This window comes from Cebus imitator, unplaced genomic scaffold (assembly GCF_001604975.1).
Source record: "Cebus imitator isolate Cc_AM_T3 unplaced genomic scaffold, Cebus_imitator-1.0 Scaffold491, whole genome shotgun sequence".
Lineage (NCBI taxonomy): Eukaryota > Metazoa > Chordata > Mammalia > Primates > Cebidae > Cebus > Cebus imitator.
In genome coordinates, this window is record NW_016107806.1 from 45,522 (window position 1) to 57,663 (window position 12,142).

Sequence of the window (12,142 nt, forward strand, 5' to 3'; positions counted from 1 at the left end):
TAGTGAACTCAGAAAAATAGCCTGAGCTCTAGAGAAAACCCATAGCCAGCCCATTCCCAGATTGTGGCTTCACATGACCCTGATCAGAAAACCCAGCCGCTTCATTCCAGACTTCTGTGGCTTCAAACCACTGGTTTGTGGTAATGTGATAATAGGCAGCAGGAGAAAATAATACAGGTGCCTGTCTCTACTCTTGAATTCTATTTCAGATACATGGATGCTAAACCCTCTAAGAGCAAAAATCAATCAATCAATCAAAGAACTACAATAAAATCTTGCCCTCACCTTTATGTGGCTGTTCCAGAGGGCTTCCCACCTGAAGAAGACAATGTGGCGCATTTCAGGCACATGAGGCGTGTGGCTTTACTGTTATCAACCATATTTCTGAAAGAATAAAGAGACGCTTCAGGCCTGGTGCAGTGACACATGCCTGTAATCCTAGCACTTTAGGAGGCCAAGGCAGGCGATCACCTGAGGTCAAGAGTTAGAGACCAACCTGGCCAATATGGTAAAACCTTGTCTCTACTAAAAATACAAAAATTAGCTGGGTGTGGTGGTGGGCACCTGTAATCTCAGCTACTCAGGAGGCTGAGGCAGGAGAATCACTTGAACCCAGAAGGTGGAGGTTGCAGTGAGCTGAGATCGTGCCATTGTACTCCAGCCTGGGCATGAAGCAAAAACTTTGTGAAAAGAAAAAAAAGGAAAAAAAAAGAATAAAGATGGTTTAATACTTAACTCCACATAAGACTATGTGAAAATGTATCATCTCTGTTTTAATGGCCGATTTTTAAAGATTCCTTTCCTTGTGCTCACCAGACAAGCTTTTGTAGCAAGTACCACTCACCAGCACAGATGAACCAATTCAAGGAGAACCATAAACAGGACTACTGTTATGTTTCCCCAAAAACATCCCTAGAATGCAATCTCTTCTCTATTTGTCAGAAAAGGAAGACAATTGTCCACTATATAAAGTCCCAAACACATGAAAATGTAAATATAATGAAGTCCATTATCCAAATATTTATTCTATTCAGGTCTAGTCACGGGGACTAAGGATTAGGAAACGGCTACAAAGAGGCTCAAGGGAATTTGGGGAAGTGACAAAAATGTACTGAAATAGAACTCTGCTGATGGCTGCACAATTCTATAAATCCACCTAAAATGATTAAGCTGTACACTGACAATGGGTGACTTTTATTACAAGTAACTCTAAAATGAACTTTTGGGTTTCCACTCCAACATGGAAAGAGCTAGGGAGTCATCGCTTATCCTCACAGCTACAGAAAAGCTGAACAAACTGAAAGTCAGCTCTTCTAGGCTGGACCAGAGAAGTGAGGTCACAGGGAAAACTGCCACCCTAAAACTGAGAGAGACAGCCCAACACACAAGGAATCAGAGCTCACCAGGAAGAGAAGCTACTGGGGCCAGCCACTGGGAGGAGCACTTAAATGATATTCACACATTACTAGCAGCTGAGGGTGGCCTGCCTTGAGCATTAAAAACTCCCTGAAGACCAAACTAAGGGGGAATCTCACACATTTCCAAGTTTGACTACAACAGTCTCGATCAGGTTGTCATGATGAAGTTCAGAAAAAAAAAACCTGAAGGTACTACCAACTTCAGGACTTACTAGAAACCTACAGAAACCAAAACAGCGTGAAGTTGGTGAAACGAGGAAAAACACACAAATAAGGTCTATGGAAAAGTATACAGAGCCCAGAAACAGGCCTACATACAGTCCACTGATCTTTCATAAAGGGTTAAAGACAATTTAAAACAGCAAGGATAGCCTTTCCAAATAATGGTGCTAGAACAGCTAGACAACCAAATGCAAAATCAATCAATCAATCAATCAAGGTGTGCATGTTATGCCCTTTATAAAATGAATCTTACACCTAAATGTAAGGTGCAAAACCATGAGAATCCCAGGAGATCGCACAGGAGAAGAGCTCGGGAGCTTGGGTTCAATGATGACTTCTTAGATACAACACCCAAAAGGACAATCCACAAATGAAAAAAATAAAGTTGAGCCTTGGAAAAATGAAAAACTTCTGCTCTGTGAAAGACACTGTGAAGATAATGGAAAAGGCAAGCCAAAGACCGGCGAAAATATTTACAAAATAATCTGATAAAACACTGCTGTCCTAAATATATGAAGAATTCTGAGAACTAAACAACACAAGGCAAAAAAATAATAACAATAGGTGAAAGATCTGAGCACATCACCAATAAAATACGCAGATGGCACATAAGCATATACAAAATGCTCAAAATCATTGGTCATTAGGGAATTGCACATTAAAACAACGAGCTATCACTGTAAACCTATTAGAATGGCTAAAATGCAAAAAGGTAAACACACCAAATGCTGTCAAAGATGAGAAGCAGCCAGAACTCTCCATAGCTAGTGAAAATCAAAATGGTACAGTCACTTGGGAAAACTGAAGTTCACTCAAAATCCTGCACAAAAGTACTTACAGCAATTTTATTCATCAGTGTCAAAACTTGGAAGAACCAAGATGTCTTTCACCACATGAATGAATAAACAAACTGTTGTAGCCATACCATGAAATCTAATTCAGTGACTTTTTAAAATGAGCCATCAAGCCACAAAAAGACATGGAGGAAATTTAAGTCCATCATGTGAGCAAGAAGCCAGACAGAAACCTCTATACTTTGATTCCAACTGTAGGACATTCCTGAAAAGTCAAAAAGACAGAAACAGTGAAATGATGAGTGGTTGTCAGGGGTGGAGGAGAGGAGGCCTGAAATGGTGAAGCGCAGGGAATCTTCAGCAGTGGAACTATTTTGCATGATGCTGTATTGGGGATTTACGACATTATGTAATTGTCAAAACTCAATCTGTGAAAACTCGAAGAATGAACTCTAATGTCAACTATGAACTTTAGTTACTAATGATGTATCAATATTGGTTGATCAATTGTAACAGATGGACCACACTAATACAACATACTAATAGGAAAATTGTGTGCTGGAAGTCAGGGGAGCCTAGGAGAACTCTCCGTACTATCTACTCAGTTTATCTGTAAACCTAGAACTGCTCTGAAAAATAATGTCTATTAAGTGTTTTGAAATTAGGAGGCAGCAGACCCAAATCAGGTTTTGGTGGCATCCGGTTCTTGTGTGCTTAGTACTTGGCATGGAAGTGCACCAACCTAGAGTCAGAGCAGCTGGAGATTTCAATGCCTGTGCCTTTTGCCTCTATTGCTGGGGTGCCCTCGGAATACAGACGGCAGATCAGTTAGACGGAAGCAGCCTCAGTGATCTAGACAGTGCAGGCGTCTGGTAAGGACAGGGACAAACCATCCAGGTGGGCAGAACTTAAGGAACGCTAGAAACATCTGAGACTCAGCAGCAGCCCCAGGGGCACCGACAAATCCAAAGAGAAGGAGGCTGGGAGGGGCTGAGGGATACAGGATGACATCCCTGCCTGAAAGACAGAAGCAGCTCCAGAGATTTTGGTAAATAATGTGGGTTTCAGTACAGTGTGGTCTATTCAAAAAAGTTTAAAAGAAAGAAAGAGAGTGAGAGAGAGAGAAAGAAAAAGAAAAGAGAAGGATGGAAGGCAGGGAAGGAGGAAGGGAGGAAGGGAGGAAGGAAGGAAGGAAGGAAGAAAAGAAGGAAAGAGGGAAAGATGGAAAGAAGGAAGGAAGGAAGAAAGGAAGGAAGGAGGGGAGGGAGGCAGGAAGGAAAGAAGGAAGGAAGAAGGGGAGGAAGGAAGGAGGGGAGGGAAGGAAGAGGGGAGGAAGGGGGAACAAATAAACTTACACAACGATGAGAAGATCCAGGAGGACTTACACCACCAATATTTTCCATTAACAGGAACACGCTAACTAGTTATTAGAGAGAGACGCACTACTGTAAAACCATATTCTGTTTCCACGATGTACAATTCCTTCCTCCTTTTCTGAAACACATTCTGTCTCTGGCCTACTGTTTCCAGAGACACTGAGTCCTCCATTTGGACAAATTCTGACACCAACAGAATGAGATGCGACAGTGGACCCCAGAACACCAGGCCACGACCTTCCCTGCTGCTCCTTGTCCACTCCAGAAGCTGCCCGGCTGCAGATGGGGGTCTTAGCCCCTGGGTCTGACATCGTCCCTTTGCCTTGCTCACTGGGCTCCTCTCCTTGCACTGGCTCCCACTGCCCCAGGACCTGGCAGGGGACCACGTGAGAAGGACACAAACAGGCCACGCCGCTTTCTTTCTCCCCCTCTCGATGCCTGCAGTGGTGGGTTCCGTGGGGTAGTGACCTGATATTTACTCATTATGGTGCCCCTAGCCCAGACCAGAGCCTGGCACCTAATAGCCACCCTGTGAATGCTCAGTGAAAGAAGGTGTCCACCACAAGGCCCTGAGGAACCAACAATTCCACTGTGGCCCATCAGTTTTAAGTCCTACACGATTCTACAATGGGAGCTGCGAAAGGCCTTCAAAAGTGGCCACTCTCTGAAACCATTATACTGGCAGCTGAGCCATGTTTCCCCATCCTGGACACATCTAGAGGGCGCCGCCTAAGTCCACACACATCTCCCCACCAGGACAGTGCAGGGGCCTTAGCTGGGAAATGCGGGTGGACAGGAGAACCATGAAAGCTGAAGAGGAGAAAGCAGGTGAAAGGGAACAGCAAGGTGGAAACAGACAGAGAAATGGGGATGGAGACTGGGGGTGAGAGGGGAAGAGAGAGGAGAGGGACGCAGATCCAGCCACTGAGGACAAGGCCTGAAGAGAACACTGTCCTCTCCTGAAGTCAAATAACTTCCACCTGACTACGCACTGCAGGTCGTGGTGGCACACGCTGCTCATGCTGCGATGTTTAGGGTCCATGGCATCTTCCCTTCGCATCTGAGTCACAATAGAGAGAGAGGGCTCTCTGACCTCAGGATTTTTACCTGTTGGATCTGGCAGCTCTTCATGTCAGCCCACACCATGTGAGACTGCTCTTGGTGCACCGAATGGGGAAGATTCTACATCAGTGCCTCGGACAGTCCACTGGAAGCCCTGGACAGCAGGAGTCGGTGGTGCCCCGGCATGGAGGCCGAGAGCACACAGCACTGAAGCTCCAGACGCCCTCAGGAGGACAGTAAAGGACAACGTGCCGGTGAGAGCCTGGGTCAGCAGGAACCTTCGCCTGGGTCTGAACATGATTTGCCTTCATATTGGCTGTGACATAAAAGAGAGAAATCAAGGTTAACATTGAGATTCAGCGCTTGGGCAACGTGAAGGATGGAACTGCCACTTACTGAGACTGGGAAGACGGATAAAGGAGCAGATTGAAAGGGGGCGGGAACTAGAGTTGGTTGGTTTCTGTCACATGCAATCAACAGTCCTGACCAGCCTGGGGAACACAGTAAGACCCTGTCTCTGAAAATAAACAATAAACAATTACCCGAGCATGGTGGCGCACACTTGTGGTCTCAGCTACTCTGGAGGCTGAGGCAGGAGGATTCCTTGAGCCTTGAGTTAGAGGTTACAGTGAGCTATGATGGCAGCACCACACTCCAACCTGGGGGGTGGGAAAAGAGTCCTGACTGATGACTTGAGTAGCCAGAGAAAGTGCTCACTTTTCACAAAGTACTATTTGAGGCAGATCTCAGTGAACAGGAATTCCATTCTTTCTGTTAGGAGGAGAGTGTGGGTGTAGTTAGTTAATGCTGATTGAACTATCTTTGGAATCTCATCTACTCGTGAGATTTTGGGGCTTTTGTTACTGCAGCATAAACTAGCAAAGCTCACAAGACAGCAGATAGGATATACACATATAATAGACCAGACAGAGCAGGAGATAAGTTCCAGAGATAGTTCAATAAGCGTTAACTAACTACACCCACATTCTCTTAATTTACTAACAGAAAGAATGGAATTCCTGTTCACTGAGATCTGCCTCAAATAGTACTTTGTGAAAAGTGAGCACCTTCTCTGGCTACTCAAGTCATCAGTCAGGACTCTTTTCCCACCCCCCACGTTGGAGTGTGGTGCTGCCATCATAGCTCACTGTAACCTCCAACTCAAGGCTCAAGGAATCCTCCTGCCTCAGCCTCCAGAGTAGCTGAACCACAAGTGTGCACCACCATGCTCAGCTAATTTTTTATTTTCAGAGACAGGGTCTTACTGTGTTGCCCAGGCCGGTCAGGACAGTTGACTGCATATGACAGAAACCCAACCAACTCTAGTTCTACACATAAAAGGGTTTATCTTCGTTGACATTTCCTTTTATGGCAGGTTGACTGTGGCTCTGGTCTATACAAGCTATTTTATTTGTTAGATGGTGAAAGCTGTGATACTCGGCGAATTGTTGAATGTGGTATGAGTATGTTCATTCATTCATTTAACAAATATTTAATCAATATCTGTTTCAGACTAGGCAAGGTCAAGTATTGAGAATACCGTAATGAATAACAGACAAGTTCTCTAATTTCCAAGAGCTTATATTGAAAATAACATTAAACACATACAAAATAATCATAACAATAATGAATACTATGTTAATAAATAATAGATTTTAGCAAATATTTTAAATTAGAAAAATGTAAAAATTATTAAAACTAAAATGGCCAGGTGTGATGGCTCATGTCTGTAATCCCAAAGTTTTGGGATGCCAACATGGGAGGATTATTTGAGCCCAGGGTTTTGAAACCAGTGTGGGCACCATAGGAAGACCCTGTATACAAAAAATGAAAAATTAGCCTGGCATGGTGGTGCATGCCTGTAGTCCCTGCTACTAAGGAGGCTGAGGTGGGAGGCTGCTTGAGCCTGTGAGGTCAAAGCTGCAGTGAGCCATGATCATACCGCTGCACCACTGCACTCCAGCCTGGGCGACAGGGCAAAATCCTGACTCAAGAAAAACAAACAAGCAATTTAACAGATGTAGTCCTGAATCTGTTACGTAGAATACTATTGTCTACATCACATCACATCAGCCCTTTACTTTAAGTGGCTTAACACTTAGTTAGGTATGATCCATAAAGTTTTCCTGGTCATTAAGTATGCCTAAGAACAATTAAGTATAAAAGAGTTACTGCCTTGACAGGAAGATTGTAAACATTTTAAAAAGGCAGATAAATATGAGTCAAAACTGCAGCTCTGTGAGGCCCAAATAATATCTAATTCAAGTCACAACGAACATCTAGCAATCATTCTGAACATCGTATAATTCACCTAATACATTTTGCCTGAACGCCCAACAGATCTGACTTACCAACACCTGTATGTAGCCAAGAAATTGACAATCATTTCTAAATTATCACCTATGACTCCATCTGCTCTACCCACTTTTAAAAAAAATTTTTATGTATCTATTATTTATTATATGGTGTAGAGACAGGATCTCACTATGTTGCCCAGGTTGGTCCAGAAACAGACCCACATTAATTTCATAAATCAAATGACCATAGAGTCATCCAATTTATAAAAAGAAGTGCACACAGTACAGAAGGGCAAGGATGGTCTTTTCAATACATGGTGCTGGATCAAGCAGTCACATCCATGTAATAAAAAGTGAATCATGGCTGGGTGGGGTGGCTCACACCTGTAATCCCAGCACTCTTGGAGGCTGAAGCAGGTAGACTACTTGAGCCGAAGAGTTTGAGACCAACCTGGGAAAATGCTGAATCCCCATCTCTACAAAAAATACGAAAATTAGCCAGGAATGGTGGCACACACCTATAGTCGCAACTATTCTAAAGGCTGAGATGGGAGGATTGCTTGAGCCAGGAGCTGAAGGTTGCAGTGAGCTGAGATTATGCGGCGGCACTCCAGCCTGGGCAATAGAGTGAGACCTTGTCTGGAAAAAAAAAATGCATGAACTAAAATAAAATTGCTATAAGGTTAACACAGAAAAATATGTTCATTTTCTTAGGTTAGGCATTGATTTCTTAAAGAGGACACAAAAAGCAGTAACCACAAAGGAAAAGATTGATAAAGTATAATTTCTTTAAAATTCAGAAACATGCCAGGCGTGGTGACTCATGCCTGTAATCCCAACGCCTTGGGAGGCCGAGGCAGGTGTATCACTTGATCCCAGGAATTCCAGACCAGCCTGTGCAACGCGGCAAAACCCCATCTCTACTAAAAATATGAAAAAGAGCTGAGCATAATGGTCCTCCCCTGAAGGTCCCAGCTACTAGGGGACTGAGGCAGGAGGATCACCTGAGCCTTGGGAGGTGGAGGTTGCACTGAGGGATTGTCACTGCATTCCAGCCTGGACAGCAAAGTGAGATCCTGTCTCAAAAAGAAAAAAAAAAAAAATAGAGAATCTCCATTCACGTGAAAACATCATTAAAAGAATGAAAAGGCAAGCTACAGTTTGAAAAAAGAGAAATGCAATGCATATATGTCCTAGAAAGGACACATACCCAGAATAAAGTGTTACAAATCAACAGAAAAACAAGCATGTCAATGAAAACAGGATAAAGAGATTTAACAGGCACTTCCCAAAAGAAGACACAAATGGCAATAAAAAATACTCAATCTCAATACCAGGAAAATGTAAAATGAAACCACACTGATATATTACTGTACCTCTACTAGAATGGCAAAATAATTTTTAACTGACAAGCATAAGCAAAGATGTGGGATAAACAGAATATTCCCTGCTAAATGGTAAAACCACTTTGGGAAAATGTTCAACAATATCTAATACTAAAGTTTTATCATTCATATATCTCTAAAATCAAAAATGCCACTCCTGCATATATACCCCAGACCCCAGTCTAGTAATGTTCCCTTTCTTGGTCTGTGGTAGTTCACTTATTAAAATTCATTACCTGTACTTTTTTTTTTTTTTGAGACAGTCTCACTCTGCCATCGAGGCTGGAGTGCACTGGCATGATTACAGATCACCGCAATCTCAGCCTCCCAGGCTCTGGTGATCCTCCCACCTCAGCCTCCCGAGTAGCTATGACTGCAGGCACACACCACCACACACAGCTAACTAATTTTTGTATTTTTAGTAGAGATGGGGTTTTGCCACGTTGCCCAGGCTGGTCTGGAACTCCTGGGCTCAAATGATCTGCCCACTTTGGCCTCCCAAAGTGCTGGGGTTACAGGTGTGAGCTACTGCACCCGGACCACCTGCACATTTAAAATTGTCCCTTGGGACCCAAGAGGGAACGGATTTCTGGCCTTAAGGTGGGGCGCAGGGTCAGTGTTCTCCATAGGATTTAGGAGGATGTGCCCCCGAAGCTGCTCCGTCCCTCCACCGCCGGGGCGGCCACAGGAGGACCCGCCGCGAGTTCTTCCCCAGCGCCCACGAGAGGAGGGCGGCAGGCTGCAGCGGCAGGCGAGGAATGGAACCTGGAAACCGGCCCTAGCGGGACCGCCGCGCCCGCCAGCTCGCGCAGCAAAACTTGGGGCAGCCCGAGAGCCGCGGGGCGCCCCAGCTGTTCGCCGGCGGTCCCCGGCTCACCGCCCGCCCGGCCTGGCGCGGCGCCCTCACCTCGGAAACGCCCGGTGGACTTCGCAGGAAACCTTAACTTCCATCCAAAGGGCAGCCGCGCCCGCGCCTGGGCCCCGCGCCTGGGCCCGGCTCCCGGCTCTGCTGGTCGCCCGTCCGGCGTTTCCAAAAGCATCGGCCTCACTCACGCTCGGGCCACCTCGGGACCCTCACCGACCCCTCCCGGCACCGCCGCCGTCTCAACCGCCGCGCAGCCCCTCCCACCGCAGCCCGCGGCTCCTCCGGGTCTTCCCGCCGACAGCCCCAGGCGCAGGCGCTGCGGGGTCTTAAAGGGACCCGCACCCTCAACCGCACAACCAGGTGAGGGGCTGCGGGGGGATGGACGGAGTGCAGCGGGACCGGGAAATCCCCCTCTCCCCTCCGCCTCACGTTCAAAGCACCCGCCCTGGATCCTGCAACTCGCCAATTTCCCCCCACCACTTGAACCGCCCCTGCCAGGTTAAAGAGGCGGGAGACACAACCCCTGGCGGCCTGAGCGATCCCGATCGCGCTATTAGGGCTGCCGGCCTCACGCTGCCGCCGCGCACCGAGTCTGACTTCCAGGCCCGGGCACGCGGTGCAGACGCCAGGCTTCAGAAGGCAGCCCCCAGATCCCCGGAGAGGTGGCCTTAGGTCACCGTCAAAGCCGGCAGGATGGGCCAGTGTCCTGGACTTCGTACTGCTAAGACGCTCCGTAGCCACCAAGGAGACCAGAAGTGGCAAGATAAACAGTACAAGAAAGCCCATTTGGGCACAGCCCTGAAGGCCAACCCTTTTGGAGGTGCTTCTCGTGCAAAGGGAATCCTGCTGGAAAACTAGGAATTGAAGCCAAGCAGCCAAATTCTGCCATTGGGAAGTGCGTCAGGGTCCAGCCCATCAAGAATGGCAGGAAAATCACAGCCTTTGTACCCCGTGATGGTTGCTTGAGCTTTATTGAGGAAAAAGATGAAGTTCTGGTTGCTGGATTCGGTCGCAAAGGTCATGCTGTTGGTGATATTCCTGGAGTCCACTTTAAGTTTGTCAAAGTAGCCAATGTCTCTCTTTTGGCCCTATACGAAGGCAAGAAGGAAAGACCAAGATCATAAGTTTTAATGATGAAAACACTGTACTAATCAATTTTCATATGCCAAAAAAAACACAATAATCAACATGTCAATGGCACTTTTAGTTATTTTCTAATTTAAATATATAACAGATTTTGCAGATGGATTTTCACTGAAATAAGCCTTTCAGAAAGAGAAAAACTTTTTTTAACAAGATTAGGAAATATCAAGAAATAGGAAGTAAAGCCATGCTGTCCACCCAGCTAAAAACTTTAAAAATTTTGCGTTTTATCTAATGCAAATGTTTGCCTAACTTTAAGTTATGAACAATTGTATGCCAAATTGGATAACCTAGATAAAACTGATAGATTTCTAGAAACAAATCTAAACCTATAACCTATAACTAGCAAAGAGATTGAATCAGTAATTCAAAATCTGCTAACAGAATAAAGTGCAGGACCAGACAGCTTCACTCATGAATTCTACTAAATATTTGAAGAGAAATCAACACTAATCTTAACGCTTTCGAAAAATTGAAAAGAGGATACTTCCAAAAGAAAAGAGGACGCATGAATTCATTCTCTGAGGCCAGCATTATCCTGATGCCAAAGCCAGAAAACTATATATCAATATCTCCGATGATATTGAGGGATGGTAGAAATCCTCAACAGCACATTAAAAGGACTATACACTATGACTAACTAAATTATTTCTCAAATAACCAAAACAATCTTGAAGAAGAAAAATAAAGTTAGAGTCACACACTTCCTGACTTTAAAACTTACTAGAAGCAGGCATGGTAGTGCATAACTGTAGTCTCAGCCATTTGCGAGGCAGAGGATAGAAGATACCTTGAGCCCAGGAGTTCTACACAAGCCTGGGAAACATAGTGAAACCCCATCTCTAAAAATAAAATTACAACAAAGCAACCATAATGAAAATAGTGTGTTATTGGCATAAAGATAGACACATAGGTCAATGAAATAGAATAGAAGAGTGGAAGAGAATCTTAAAATAGATAAACCCTCACGTATAGGGTCAAATGATTCTCTTTTTCATCCAGAAAGAAGATCTTGCTCTGTTGCCCAGGCAGGACTCCAACTCCTGGACTCAAGCTATCCTCCTTCTCAGCCTTGTAAGTAGCTGGAACTATAGAAACAAATCCTCATGCCTACCTAATCAAAATGATTCTTGACAAGGGTGCCCATAACATTCAATGAAGAAAGGACAATCTTTTCAACAGGTGGTGTTGGGAAATTTAGATATGCCCATGCAAAAGCATGAAACTGGACCCTCAGCTTACACCTACACAAAAATTAACTCAATACGGACCAAAAACATAAACAGAGAGTTGCAGCTACAGGCCAGGCCTGGTGGCTCATGCCTGCAATCCCAGCACTTTGGGAGGCTGAGTCAGGTGGATAATGAGGGCAAGAGATTGAGACCATCCTGGCCAACATGGTGAAACTCTGTCTCTACTAAAAATACAAAAATTAGCTGGACGTGGTGGCCCACGCCTGCAGTTCCAGCTACTTGGGAGGCTGAGGCAGGAGAATCACTTGAACCTGGGAGGTGGAGATTGCAGTGAGGCGAGATTGCACCACTGTACTACAGCCTGGGCAACAGAGTGAGGCTCCATAT

General features: G+C 45.2%; 1 pseudogene; it reads left to right on the top strand.

Moving 5' to 3' along the window:
- The first annotated feature begins 10,111 nt into the window (after nt 1-10,111).
- LOC108292395 lies at nt 10,112-10,611 on the top strand (annotated as a pseudogene).
- Nucleotides 10,612-12,142: the final 1,531 nt, after the last annotated feature.